The sequence below is a fragment of the Leuciscus leuciscus genome, assembly GCF_965113295.1.
Source record: "Leuciscus leuciscus genome assembly, chromosome: 19".
Lineage (NCBI taxonomy): Eukaryota > Metazoa > Chordata > Actinopteri > Cypriniformes > Leuciscidae > Leuciscus > Leuciscus leuciscus.
In genome coordinates this window covers 14443405-14457469 of record NC_138743.1, presented here as the reverse complement: position 1 = coordinate 14457469, position 14065 = coordinate 14443405, and the positions used below count along the sequence as shown (strand labels likewise).

Here is a 14065-nt window from a genome sequence, read left to right as displayed (position 1 = left end):
CTTTTGTTTAAATTTCTGGTAACTTTTCTTTTTAGGTTCAGCATTTTTGCTTGGTTGTGTCTTTTTGTTTTTGCAGGCACGTTCAATGTGGCCTTTCTTGCCACAGTTTCTACAGTTCATGTCCTTGCACCAACAATCTTCAGGCTGGTGGCCCACTTTTCCACAGCGGTAACATGGTTTATCTGAGTTTGACTTGTTCTTTGAATCAGCATACACTTTGTGCACATGGGTGGATGCACTTAGTTGTTGTGCCTCTTTTGCGGCCATTTCCATTGACGTGCTTATCTCTATGGCCTTCTGTAAAGTTAAGTTACTTTCAGTTAGCAGTCGTTTTTGTATAGCCTCACTTCGAAGACCACAGACAAGCCTATCACGTATGGTGTCACTCAATGATTGGCCAAACTCACAATGTTCGGACAATCGTTTCAACACAGCCACGAATTGTGAGATGGATTCACCATCTTGCTGATTTCTTTTATGGAAGCGAAATCTCTCTGCGATAATCAGTGGTTTGGGTGAATTGTGATCCTTGAGCAAGCCCACTATTTCCTCATATGATTTGTCGCCTGGTTTCTGTGGCTGAGTTAAACTGCGCAGCAGATTAAACGTTTTCACACCCATGACACTTAGAAATGTTGGCACAATTGTTTCATCTTTTATTTCGTTTGCCAGCACAAAGTAGTCAAAACGTTCGGTGTAAGCACTCCACTGCTCTACTGATTCATCAAACGGTCCAATACAACCAATTAATCCAGCCATGTTTTTTTTTTTTTTTTTTTTTTTTAACTCACTCCCCTCTTGTTTCAGTTCGTCAGCTGTTGTGATTCCTCCCCTTTTTTCCTGATCCGCGTTGCGTCCACACACTTGGATTCGGCGTGCATCCACACACTCACTCTAGTGATGGGAAGTCCGGTTCTTTTCCGCGAACCGGTTCTTTCGGACAGTTCGTTTCAATGAACCGGTTCAAAAAACCGGTTCACCAGTTCTTTAACGTCATCACGTAATGACGTCAATTCTATCATCCCGGGGGATAAATATACATTCAAATAAAGGCATTTGTAATCATAACTTCAGTTAAATAATAGTACTCATCGTCATAATCATCTTGGATAGGTTTCTTACATTTACGTTTTGAGAATGAACCCTGTAGTAGGCCTAAGGCGATGCGCAAACGCGGATGTTTTACATGTCTTAAAGTGAATAAACTGGTCTTCATCATTTTTATTTTATTTGTAAATAAACTTACATTTAGCTGAATTCAGCCCCTCATTCAAGTCCTGGTTCACCCGTGCTCATGTATCAGCACAGCGCATAGATATAACAGCATCAGTTGGCCAAAAGAAAGTTCGGTTCAGAGACGGTGTTGTTATCACGCATGCGCAGTCTCTCCAGCTCGTCGGTTCTCCGTATCGAACGTGTCCGAAAGAAACAGTTCTCGGTTCTGTACTGGTGATCCGAGAACTGCTGCAACAACCAGTTCTTGACTCGAGAACCGTATGGTATGCCTGTGTGTGAGCTGAGAACTACTGAAACCTTACTAGGCTTATTCAGTCGACAAAACTAAAAACTTGATGCATATCTCCAGTATGTTTAATACGTTATGTTTTGATTAACACATTATAAACATTTACTTTGCACCCTTTAAAACCTAGGCAAGAGTTTACGTCAAAAATGTATATCAACTTACTTCGAAATTAAATGATCTGTTGCAGAAAATAATGTTTTAGTATAATAATAAATGTTTAGTTTTACAGTCTATTCATTGTGTTTCCAATCTTTAAAATAATACAGTGAAAAGGCAGTAGCCTATGAGATAAACATGTTTCTAACATGTTTTATTTTGTTACACTTTTTGATGTTCAATAAAATAGGCTACAAGAAACATGCATTTCGTCCCTCTGAAAGAATTGCACGCATGCTCAGCTCATCAGCTCATCAGTTCTCCGTATCGAACGTGTTCGAAATAAACAGTTCTCGGTTCTGTACTGGTGGTCCGAGAACCGCTGTACCTGTACGTTCGGTAGTGCGCGCATGCTCAGTATCAACTGCTCGTGCTCATCACTTCTCTCAGCACAACATGTCTCAGTTCAGTGAACTGTTGGATTCACTGGAGTAACATATGCCTACTCCGGGATATTGGTTTATTTTGAGTCGAAGGGACTGTCAGGACTCAGGCATGTCCGAAAGTGAGTAACTTTAGTAACTTGTTGTGGATCAGTGCTGACGCAAGACGCGAACTGTTTCGAACGATTCAGTCCGATTTAGTGTACTGGTTCGACCAGTTCACTAAAAAGAACCGGTTCAAAAGAACGATTCGTTCACGAACCGGCCATCACTAACTCACTCTCCCTCATGGAGAATGGCGCGGTCGGGGTGTGGAATCCGCGTCACGAACATCTTTAGCCTTGAAACTTCGACTAACGTTCAAAATAACAAAACTTAACGTGGTACGAAGGGTCCTCGTCGCCAAATATGTTATATATTCTTATAGTTTCCTAGATAAACACACGAGAGGCAGGAGTAAGCGTGAACCAGTGCTTGCCGTTTTATTTCAATACTCAAAATCTACGGTGTTGACGTAGAACAATCACGTAACATAGGAGAGTATAAGGAAACGCAGAAAGGTCAATTTGCATTTCGTAAATACACAACAGATTCGAATTTTGTACATATTTTCTAAAAAGTTATGAGGTGGTGGAAATGACTGGGTGTTGTGGAAATGACAATGAATGGACGTCCATGTAGAATAACAGAAAACATTTGAAACCCATTTAACAAATCATTATCCATTAGTCTGTTTGGTTCCATAACCAGATGAACAGTTACAGTCTTACTGTAAACAACTTTAACCACAAATAGTCACAAAAAAATGTAAGTTACGCATAAATTGTAATTGTAACATTCTAATTGTAATAAAACTTTATTAAAAAGATAAGTTATTATCTAATAATAATAAAATATTCATATGCAGCCACTCAATCTATGAATTGCACCTTGTAAGCATAAATGTCATTTCCACCTCACCTTTGTCATTTCCACCCAAGAAGGTAATGTGGTGGAAATGACGGTGGTGGAAATGACAATCCTACAGTATTTTGTAAAAAAAAATCCAAGCTAGTATTACAGATTAGCTATGAATTGGTAGTTAGCATTGCATGCATGCAAAATACATCTATTTGTGTTAAAAAATCAATGTATTTACAAACTCATATATTGTTAAGCCATGTATGGAAAGGACATACAATAAAAAATATTTTCATTTCAAGCAACATTTACCTTGAGTTTTCTTCTCCAAGTTGCTGAATAAATTTAAAATCTCCTCCATGTCAGACATGTGCTGTGATGTCATTGTTCATCTCCATAGAAACTATCCAAACAATCTTTCAAAAAAACTTTTTAAAGGGACATTACAGTGTTGTGGTGGAAATTACGGCAATACTGTGGGACAACTACATTTTGTATATAAAATGTTCTGTATTGTTACTTGTTGTCTCCCCCTTGTGGTATACTAAAGAAATCACAGCCACGTTTGTTCTGCGGCTTCCTTTAATGATGTCATCAGGAAGCGCTCAGTAATGTCTTCAGACAGCTGCGTCTTGTGTTCGTGTACACAAGACACGAACTAAGTCGAACTAAGTCCTTCTGCTCACGTTCAAGCTATAAACGAGCATCGTCGGTATGTAAATGTTCTTTAACGTGTCATCTATCTATGCAGAGGAATATTTTCATGTAAGATGAGATGTAATGTTATTAAAATTGTTGTATAATTTCCGGATGTTCACTTATGCCGGCTGTGGTATAAACAGAATAGTCTGAGCTAAGTTATGACTAAAAACCTTTAAATAGCCATTTCATTGTGTAAAATAACAAGTTATTTGTACGTGTATTGTTTAAAACATGTGAACAGTCTCAATGTGAAGATTGATTTAGTACTCATTTATGTATATATTTGTTTTCAGTTTTACCCTACTTTTGGTCATCATTAAAGAAGTAAACGATTCACCTTCGTCCAGCTACAGGATTCCCCCACTACCAGCCAACCTCAGCAAACACCCCCTCCGCAAGCACCTACAGCACTCACTTATCAACCCACGCAGATCAAGCCTGAAAGGAATGAAGACCCACAGATTGAAGCACACCGTTCTTCCATGTTAAGCAAGAACCCCGCACACACACCAATAGGAAACGGAAAATACACTGAGCTCCGGGGTCACAAAATATATGACAGCTATCACCTGCCATTAGCCACACCTATGAATAACCACCAGCAAGCATATCATGAGAGTCACACAGGGGCTTATGACGGCCGTCACTACCCGCCTAGTAGGTCTGTCCATAGCGAACAACGAGACGAGGTACTCAGAGGTTCGTTTAATGAAAATAAAAATGTGACAGACTTTGTAAGCTTCCTTGCCAGACGAGAGATTGTTTCAACAGGACTGTTGAAATTTGATGATAAGCCTGGAAATTACAGGGCATGGAGAGCGTCTTTCCTGAACACTGTCAGAGGCCTTAATCTGACCGCAAAAGAAGAAATAGACTTGTTAGTAAAGTGGCTAGGGCCAGAATCAGCAGAACATGCAAAACGCTTGAGAGCTGTACACGTCAACGACCCAGGAAAGGGGCTGTTAATCGTGTGGGAGAGACTAGAAGAGTGCTACGGTGCGCCCGAAGTCATCGAGGACGCACTATGGAGGAGATTAGATAACTTTCCAAGGATTTCAAACAAAGACAATCAGAAACTCAGGGAGCTGGCGGACTTGCTGACAGAGCTACAAGCTGTAAAATCGGAAGGTGAACTCCCAGGCCTTGCATATCTGGACACAGCACGCGGCATAAGCAACATCGTACAGAAGCTACCGTTTGCTTTGCAAGAAAGATGGATGACACAAGGCTCCAACTACAAAGACAACTACAGAGTTGCCTTCCCTCCATTCTCTTTCTTTGTCAACTTTGTCTCCCAGCAAGCAAGGACACGTAACGACCCGAGTTTCATGTTTGTTCCTTGTACTGGAGATCAGATCAAGACAGACAAATATACTCATAAAAACATGAGCTACCGTACACCTGTATCAGTCCATAAGACTGACATCTCATCAGCCACAGTTACACCAGCTGACCCTACACACACAAAGATAGAAGACCCAGCAAAGACATGTCCTATTCATAAGAAGCCCCACCCCCTTTACAAATGCCGTGCGTTCAGAGAGAGACCCCTCGAGGAGAGAAAAGCCTTTCTAAAACAAAGTGGCATCTGTTTCCATTGTTGTGCATCAACATCTCATCTCGCGAAGAACTGTGCAAAGAATGTTAGATGCACCGAGTGTGACGTCGGTTCTACACCCGGGGCCCGCTCCATGGTCCACCAAGACCCTCAAACTTACACACGAGCATGGCGGGGAGGATGAGAGTGTCGGTCCAAGCGTTGCAGTGAAATCAAAGTGTACAGAAGTTTGTGGCGGAGACACGACTGGAAGATCCTGTTCTAAGATTTGTTTGGTCAGAGTCTTCCCTACCGGCCAACGGGATAAAGCAGTCGAACTGTACGCCATACTGGATGAACAGAGTAACCGGTCCCTGGTAAGATCTGAATTCTTCGAGCTCTTCAATGTTAAAGGTGACCGTTCTCCATATTCGCTCAGGACATGTGCGGGAGTAGTGGAGAAGTCAGGGAGAAGAGCGCATGGCTTCCAGGTACAATCTTTGGATGAAGAAGTTACTCTCTCCCTCCCTACTCTGATAGAGTGCAACCAAATCCCCAACAACCGATCTGAAGTCCCCACTGCAGAGGTAGCTGTTCAACACACGCACCTAAAATGTATCGCAAATCAGATTCCTACTCTACAACCCCAGGCACCCATAATGTTGCTGCTTGGCAGAGACCTCATCAGAGTCCATAAAGTGCGTAAACAAATTAACGGCCCGCACGACTCTCCATACGCACAAAAGCTCGACTTGGGCTGGGTTATAGTGGGCAGTGTCTGCCTTGGTAAGGTCCACAAACCAGACACAGTAAACACCTTTTACACAAACACCCTGGAAAATGGACGAGCATCCCTCTTCAAGCCATGTCCCAACCACTACTTTGTGAAAGAAACACATGACAACACTGGGTCTCTCATCTGTAAGGACAGCAAAGACCACATAGGATGCGCTGTGTTTCAGAGATCCAAAGACGACGACAAAATTGCACCTTCATTTGAAGACGTGGCATTTCTGAACATCATGGAACTAGGGTTTTACAAAGATAAAGATAACAGTTGGACGGCTCCCTTACCCTTTAAGACACAGAGACGTCGTCTGCCCAACAACAAGGCTCAAGCCCTTAACCGTTTCAGATCACTGCAGCGCTCCGTCAACAGGAAACCAGAGCTGAAAGAACATTTCTTCGCATTTATGCAAAAGATATTTCAGAATGAGCATGCAGAAGAAGCACCCCCACTCGAACCTGAGGAGGAGTGCTGGTATCTACCTATTTTTGGGGTGTATCACCCTAAGAAACCTGGACAGATCAGAGCAGTCTTCGACTCAAGTGCTAAGCACGATGGCGTCTCTCTTAACGATGTCCTCCTGACTGGTCCAGACCTGAATAATAACCTCCTAGGCGTGCTCCTTCGTTTCCGCCAGGACTCTGTTGCCGTCACAGCGGACATCCAGCAGATGTTCCACTGCTTCCTTGTCAGACCAGACCACCGAAACTTCTTACGTTTTCTGTGGTATCAAGATAATGACTTTAACAGATACATCAAGGAATATAGAATGCGCATGTTTTTGGTAACAGTCCTTCACCGGCCGTGGCTATTTTTGGACTGAGAAAGACTGCGCAAGAGGGAGAGGAGACCTTTGGAGGAGATGCTAGAAGATTCGTGGAGAGGAACTTCTACGTAGATGATGCATTAAAATCTCTACCTTCAGCTTCAGCTGCCATCGATCTGCTCAAAAGGGCACAGCAGATGCTGGCACGCTCCAATCTCAGGCTGCATAAGATCGCGTCAAACAATGCAGAAGTCATGGCGGCCTTCCCCTCAGACGATCATGCCAGCGACCTAAAGGATCTAGATCCGGGAGCCGACGATCTCCCCATGCAGCGAAGTTTAGGTGTCAGTTGGGACCTGAAGAACGACACATTCACATTTCAGGTGTCTGATGAACACAAACCTTTTACACGACGTGGAGTCTTGTCAACCATTAACAGCCTGTATGACCCCTTAGGATTCGTCGCCCCGATCTTGTTGCAGGGGAAAACCATACTTCGGGAATTAACAGTTGACTGTCACGACTGGGATGCACCGCTACCTGCCGAGAAAGAGCAGCTATGGACAGCATGGAGAGGATCACTCCAAGAACTCAGAAACCTAAAGATACCTAGGTCCTATACACAGGTCTCCCCACCCACAGCCCAACGCAGAGAACTATGCATTTTCTCGGATGCATCAGTCAAGTCAGTAGCAGCTGTGGCCTACTTAAGGCTCTTTGATCAAGACGGAAGCTGCCACATAAGCTTTGTTCTAGGCAAAGCAAAACTAGCCCCTCGACCAGAGTTGACTATCCCGCGGTTGGAACTATGTGCTGCTGTGTTAGCAGTGGACATCGCAGAGTTCATTACAGCTGAACTGGACATTCAGATAGATGACATCAGCTACTTCACGGATAGTAAGGTAGTGTTGGGCTACATCCACAATGAAAAGCGTCGATTTTATGTCTTCGTGAACAACAGAGTGCAGCGGATAAGAAGGTTCTCCAGCCCCACACAGTGGCACTTTGTATCAACGGACAACAATCCTGCTGATCACGCAACGAGATTCATCTCAGCAGCACGCCTCAAAGACACCATGTGGCTCACAGGTCCAGCTCTCCTGTCACAGCCCGAGCAAACGCACAACAAGCAGGTCACCTTTGACCTAGTGAAGCCAGAACAGGATGTCCGCCCCCTTGTGACTACCCTGAGCACAACTGCCAGGGAGAGACTACTTGGGTCCCAACGGTTTTGCATGGGCGGTCTTGTTCTGCTGTCAAAGCATTCGTGCCATCCACATCGAAATCATCGAATCTATGGACACTTCTTCCTTTATCAGTGCCTTGAGAAGGTTCATCGCCATACGCGGACCGGTCAAACAACTACACTCAGACAGGGGAACTAACTTTGTCGGAGCCTGTCATGAGCTACTGATCCCTTCCAACATCAAGGGTAAAGTGGAGAGGTTTCTTACAGATCAGGGTTGCGTGTGGGAGTTTAACCCCCCTCACGCCTCCCATATGGGCGGAGCCTGGGAAAGGATGATAGGGCTGACACGCAAGATCTTGGACTCAATAGCCGCGTTTCCACTGTCGGGCCAGGGCCGGGCTAGGGCTAACAGCGAGCCGAGCCGGGCCAGTGGCCTCGGGCCTCAAGCACCGGGCTTGCGTTTCCACTGCCGGGCCATTAGCCCTGCAGCGCTGCCCTAAACCCCGCCCTTAACACGCCTTCCTGGATCAAACGTCATACAACCCCACCCATTTCAGCGGGAATTATGATGTTCATTCAGGCAGGAAGTTAGAAAACTTAGATTTTAAGAAGATAGCATGTATTAACTCACCGTCCGCGGCTGCCATAGTGTCCCGACTTGTCTCTCCACTAACAGATGGACGGTGACCCAGCACACCGTCCATCAAGTCGAACCATGGAAAGTTCCTTCTCTGGGCACCGCTTTGTCCATTGTGCGTTTTAATCGCCTTGTACTGCGCCCACAACTTTTAAATTTTTTCCCGAACTTGAAGCGTTGTTCACTGAATGCTTAGCTTAGCAAGTTCAGCAACGATGTATTTTATAACGTCCTCGTTTCTGCACAGAGGAAGCTCCCGAAAAAAAAGTTGCTTTATTTTATGATAGTCCGGTATAAAGAGACGAGACGTGGGCTACTGACAGATAAAATAAAAACATGACTGTGATAGCCTTTATGATTGGTCGGATTTCTTCAAGCGTATGTTTTTTTACTATGCGTATCTTCAAGCGTTTACTATGTTTACTATGGTAACGGTTAGCGCGCATAGTCTTTTGCATCACAAACACAAGGCATTCAAACATGAACGCGAGTTAAATTATTTTAAAAGTCTTTAATGCTGACAGAATCATCCGGCGCTGCCGTCTCTCGACTCAGGTATACTCCGCCTCTGTTCGTAACCACTCCTCTAGCCCGAGCTGGCCCGCTCTGGCCCAAGGTATTCGACGGGCCAGAAATCCTGGCCGTTGGCCCTGAGTAAGCCCCGATCAAGCCCCGGAAGTGACAGTGGAAACGCGACTGGCCCTGGCACGCACTAGCACGGCCCGGCCCTGGCCCGACAGTGGAAACGCGGCTAATGTTCTTACAGCTTGGGTCTTCAAGAATCACACATGAGGTCCTAGTCACCTTGATGGCTGAAGTGACCGTCATTGTAAATTCCAGACCGCTCGTACCAGTGTCTACAGACCCAGACGAACCATTTATACTCACCCCTGCAACTCTGTTAACACAAAAAACTGGTCCCTCTCTTGCTCCTCCAGGCGACTTTGATGGCAAAGACTTGTACAAACGTCAGTGGAGACAGGTACAAAGTCTTGCCAGCACCTTCTGGGACAGATGGAAGAAACAATACCTGTCCACTCTGCAGACAAGAAGAAAATGGCAGTCTGACAAGCCAAATCTCACTAAAGGGAGTGTAGTGCTCATCAAGGACAATCAAGCCAAAAGAAACACATGGCCTATAGGGCGCATCGCAGAAGTGTTTCCCAGCAAGGACGGTAGAGTCCGCAAAGTGGAAGTGATGGTAGCACACCCAGACGGGGTTAAAGTGTTCCTGAGGCCAGTTACAGAGTTGGTCCTCCTTTTACCATCCGAAGACTAGACTACTTCTGCCCTTTCAGACATGTATGGTATATTAAGTAATGGTATCCAGGGACACCAGACGGGGAGTGTTCTGTATTGTTACTTGTTGTCTCCCCCTTGTGGTATACTAAAGAAATCACAGCCACGTTTGTTCTGCGGCTTCCTTTAATGATGTCATCAGGAAGCGCTCAGTAATGTCTTCAGACAGCTGCGTCTTGTGTTCGTGTACACAAGACACGAACTAAGTCGAACTAAGTCCTTCTGCTCACGTTCAAGCTATAAACGAGCATCGTCGGTATGTAAATGTTCTTTAACATGTCATCTATCTATGCAGAGGAATATTTTCATGTAAGATGAGATGTAATGTTATTAAAATTGTTGTATAATTTCCGGATGTTCACTTATGCCGGCTGTGGTATAAACAGAATAGTCTGAGCTAAGTTATGACTAAAAACCTTTAAATAGCCATTTCATTGTGTAAAATAACAAGTTATTTGTACGTGTATTGTTTAAAACATGTGAACAGTCTCAATGTGAAGATTGATTTAGTACTCATTTATGTATATATTTGTTTTCAGTTTTACCCTACTTTTGGTCATCATTAAAGAAGTAAACGATTCACCTTCGTCCAGTGTGGTGACTAGAGGAGGAGTTAAACTGTCTGTCAATTTACACAAAGGGGTTGTAACAAGGACGGAACATAAAATCACATTAATAGTTGTCTGACCTTAAATACCTCAATTATGTTTTGATTCTTTTACTGATACTTTATTCAGTCATATAAAAAAAAAATAGATAAATATATATTTTTTACACTTCTTTTTCATTATTGAAGATCAGAAGTCTGGGTGTGGGACAAGCACAAAACAGCAATATTTGCATGTATAATGATGTTTAAAAAGGTAAAAAATCATCGTAGACTACCGGTAAAAAGTTCCTAAAGTACTTTCATTGTAAATTTAACTATGAAAGTGTTAATTTTTCAAAATTAAATGTTTTTTATAAAATATGATCAAAGGACATGAAAGTGCCCGTAGTCTAAGAATTGCCCATAAGCCACTAATAATAATACACACATATGAATGTGTAAAAGGACAAAGAAACTGAAGGCTATGTTGTGACTTATATCAGTTTTGTTACACGATTTCCAGACTTCGCAGTAAATATTACATTATATATCCACATTTATGCCGATGTTCGTTTTATTGTCAGTCATTTTCTTCACCGCTTGAAGAATCTTCAGAGTCCTCTCCCGAAACAGGGAGAGGACGCGGAGGACAACGAGGGAGAGCCGGGGGGAGGGGGATGTCCGCGAGCCGAGCAGGCGGGAAAATAGTAGCAAATGCCTTAGCTCCATGAGTATATCAGAGCCTATGGTCACGTGACGGCCGTAAAGCGATACGTTCTCCAGGTCACATGACCTGGCCAACGACGGTCCGTCTTCTCCAAACTTACATAGGCGGTATTTCAAGAGGGCAGCCCCGATCGGAGCATTAATAGTGTCAAACGCTGTATATTGGCCTGAAGAATCATTTAAAAAAACTCGTATGCGTCAACTCTTTAGGTCACAAAGTCCACGGTGTGGCTTTAATGAATGATGGTAAAAAAACAACAACAACAACTAATTTTAATGAATTAAACGCGTATAAAATTACAATTACGTTTTTAATGTAATCTTAAATGTACACTGTAAATGATTTCTGTTATTTTCACAGCATTATACTGTTTTTCTCAACAGTTTCTTGCTGTATAACCTATGTACAGTATGTTACTGTAGATTGTGTTGCTTTCACAGTATTATTTTGTATTTTCAACAGTTATGTACTGTGCACACAGTTGACAGTATGTTACTGTAGATTTTCAATGCATTCTGGGACATTATGACATGTAAATCTAAATACAGCAGTGCAAATTGACTGCGAAAAACACCACACACAATTCCACAAGTAAAATTGCTAGCCTACTAACATTATCCTTACATAAAACCTTTTCAGGACTGGGTGACCATTAACAGTCTTAATTTCTGTCAGTGGGGGGTGCATGAGAGCGCATTTGAATGAGTTTTTCTGTTGTGTCAGTGCATCGTGTAGACCTGTCGTTTCTGCCGACCTGGAACTTCGTCATATGGTAAGTAATAAATCTTAATATTTGTATGCATGGATTCTAGCTAATAACTTTAAAATTATTTAGAGAGTAGCTGACCAGGATTTAGATATTTAATTTAATTTATTCTCAACATTTTAATATAAGCTGTGTACAATATGATAGGCTACTCTAGGTTTCAATGTAGTTTGGGACATTGGGACATGTTACTGTAAATTTAAATACAGTAGTACGAAATGACCGCAAAAAATAACCACAAGCTGCCGTTTTATGAATAACTCTTCAGTTCCCTTAACGTTGAGAGCACAGGACTTTGCATCGCGTCGCTGTGTCTGTCGGCGAAGTTTTCGCCATAAAAATCTGGTTAGTGATGAATCTTTATATATTTTTTTTATGCAAACTAAATAGTAGCAGGTTAATGTTAGTTTAGAAGAACTGCCCGCGGCTTATGTTCTATAACGCCTGTAACGCGGATTTCCTTCATGTTGATAGCTAGCCTACTTGATTAATAAATGTAATTTTATAAACATAGATTGCATTTGTAGCCTCTTATAAGGTCAGAATGATCTAATAATTGTGTTATTTACCATTTTAAGTCGGTGGAAGCGCCTGCGCGTTCATTATTTTATATATCATACGGTTGGGAATTGAAAATCGATCCATGTATCCTGAAATTGGATACCCAAGGTTAGGATTCGGATTATTGTTATAAAATTAAATTTTCGATTCCTCTTATTGATTTATTCGCGATTATTTTTGTCTAAATCAGAATTTTCTTTTACACGTCTGTGAGGACCTGACCTGGCGATCTGCCAGGACCTTGTGCAGTTACCTCAGTCCATGTTCTCTTACGAGAGGTTCTCTCGTATTGCGTAAGTTAGCTTACGCTACGGGAAAGTCATCTTTTCTCGAGATCTGAAGCCAAAAAATTATCCTTAATTTTTATAATTTTGTCAACGCAGTGCAGCAGCACGCAGACCTAGGGCAGGCTTACTAGCGTGCCCTGCGGCTGCCCTGCGGCAACTGCAGCAGCCTATCGCTGAGCCTTAGACGTGACGTCACGTCCAATGAGCGCGCTTGGCGCGCCTCATGCGTCACAGCCCGCGAAAGAGGGGGTGTGGCTTAGCGTATACAAGCGAGGCTCAGGCCCCGTTTACACGTACATGGTTATTTTGAAAAACGGAGACATTTCCCTTCGTTTGCGCCCTTCGTTTACACGCAAACGGAGGATTCGCCAATGAAACCGATTCTTTCTAAAAACTCCGGCCAGAGTGGAGATTTTGAAAATCTTCGTTTGCACGTTTGCATGTAAACAGAGAAAACCGGAGTTTTAGGTAGCGACGTCACAGAATGTGACTATTTTCGGGATTCTGATTGGCTAAGGTGGGCTTGAGCTTCTCGTTACACTGACACCTACAGGTTTGGCATGCTCTTGACAGCATATACACAGGTTCGTGTGCACGATTTTATTTTTGAAAACGAAGAGGGGTGAAATGTCCGTTTATGAAAATAGCCACCTACGTGTAAACGTAGCCTCAGAGGCTGCTTCACTGATTTCTGTCTCTTCAGCGACGCTCTCCGCATCGCTGGACTCTGAGGAAGCCGCCGCCGTTGAAACAAGCGACCAGCACGCCGAGGATATCAGCCTGAGGAAGCCGGCCGTCTTCGCCGCCTTCAGCCTTCCCTGCCTGCTCCGCTATCCGGCGGATTATATCCTTCTTTGCTCTGTGTTGTGTGTGTTTGTGTGTTCGCCCCGCGACACACTGCATCTAAAAGAGCGCGAGGCGTTGTTGCAAATGCCTCGCTCCTCCTGTGGCTCGTGCAGAGCCGCGCTCAGCGACAGCGACCGCCATGTGATCTGCGCTCTCTGCCTGGGCCTCGACCACGCAGCCCTCGCCCTTACGGGCGGCTGCGAACTCTCCGAGGAGATGCCGATGTCGACCCTGCGGGCTCGACTCGCCTTGTTGGACCCTCCTCCTGCCTCTCCGTCTGCCTGCGCCGCGTAAAGAAGAAACGCCGCGCTCAGAGGCCTCCAGAGCCGGATGCAGTAGCTGAGCGCTCGCCGGAGCCCCTCCCGCGAGCCTCGCTATCTCCTTCTCCCCCCTACCTCCCGACGCGCA

The 14065-nt window shown here is 43.9% G+C and overlaps 1 protein-coding gene across 1 annotated transcript in view; it reads right to left on the bottom strand.

Annotated features, from left to right (window-relative positions):
• Nucleotides 1-1505: 1505 nt before the first annotated feature.
• The window catches only part of LOC309482909 (uncharacterized protein), a 170433-nt gene continuing 157873 nt past the window's right edge, over nucleotides 1506-14065 (bottom strand). The window contains exon 2 of the mRNA XM_082148510.1: nucleotides 1506-2345. The gene's annotated coding sequence lies outside the window, so the exon portion shown is untranslated. The remainder of the gene's footprint in view (nucleotides 2346-14065) is intronic.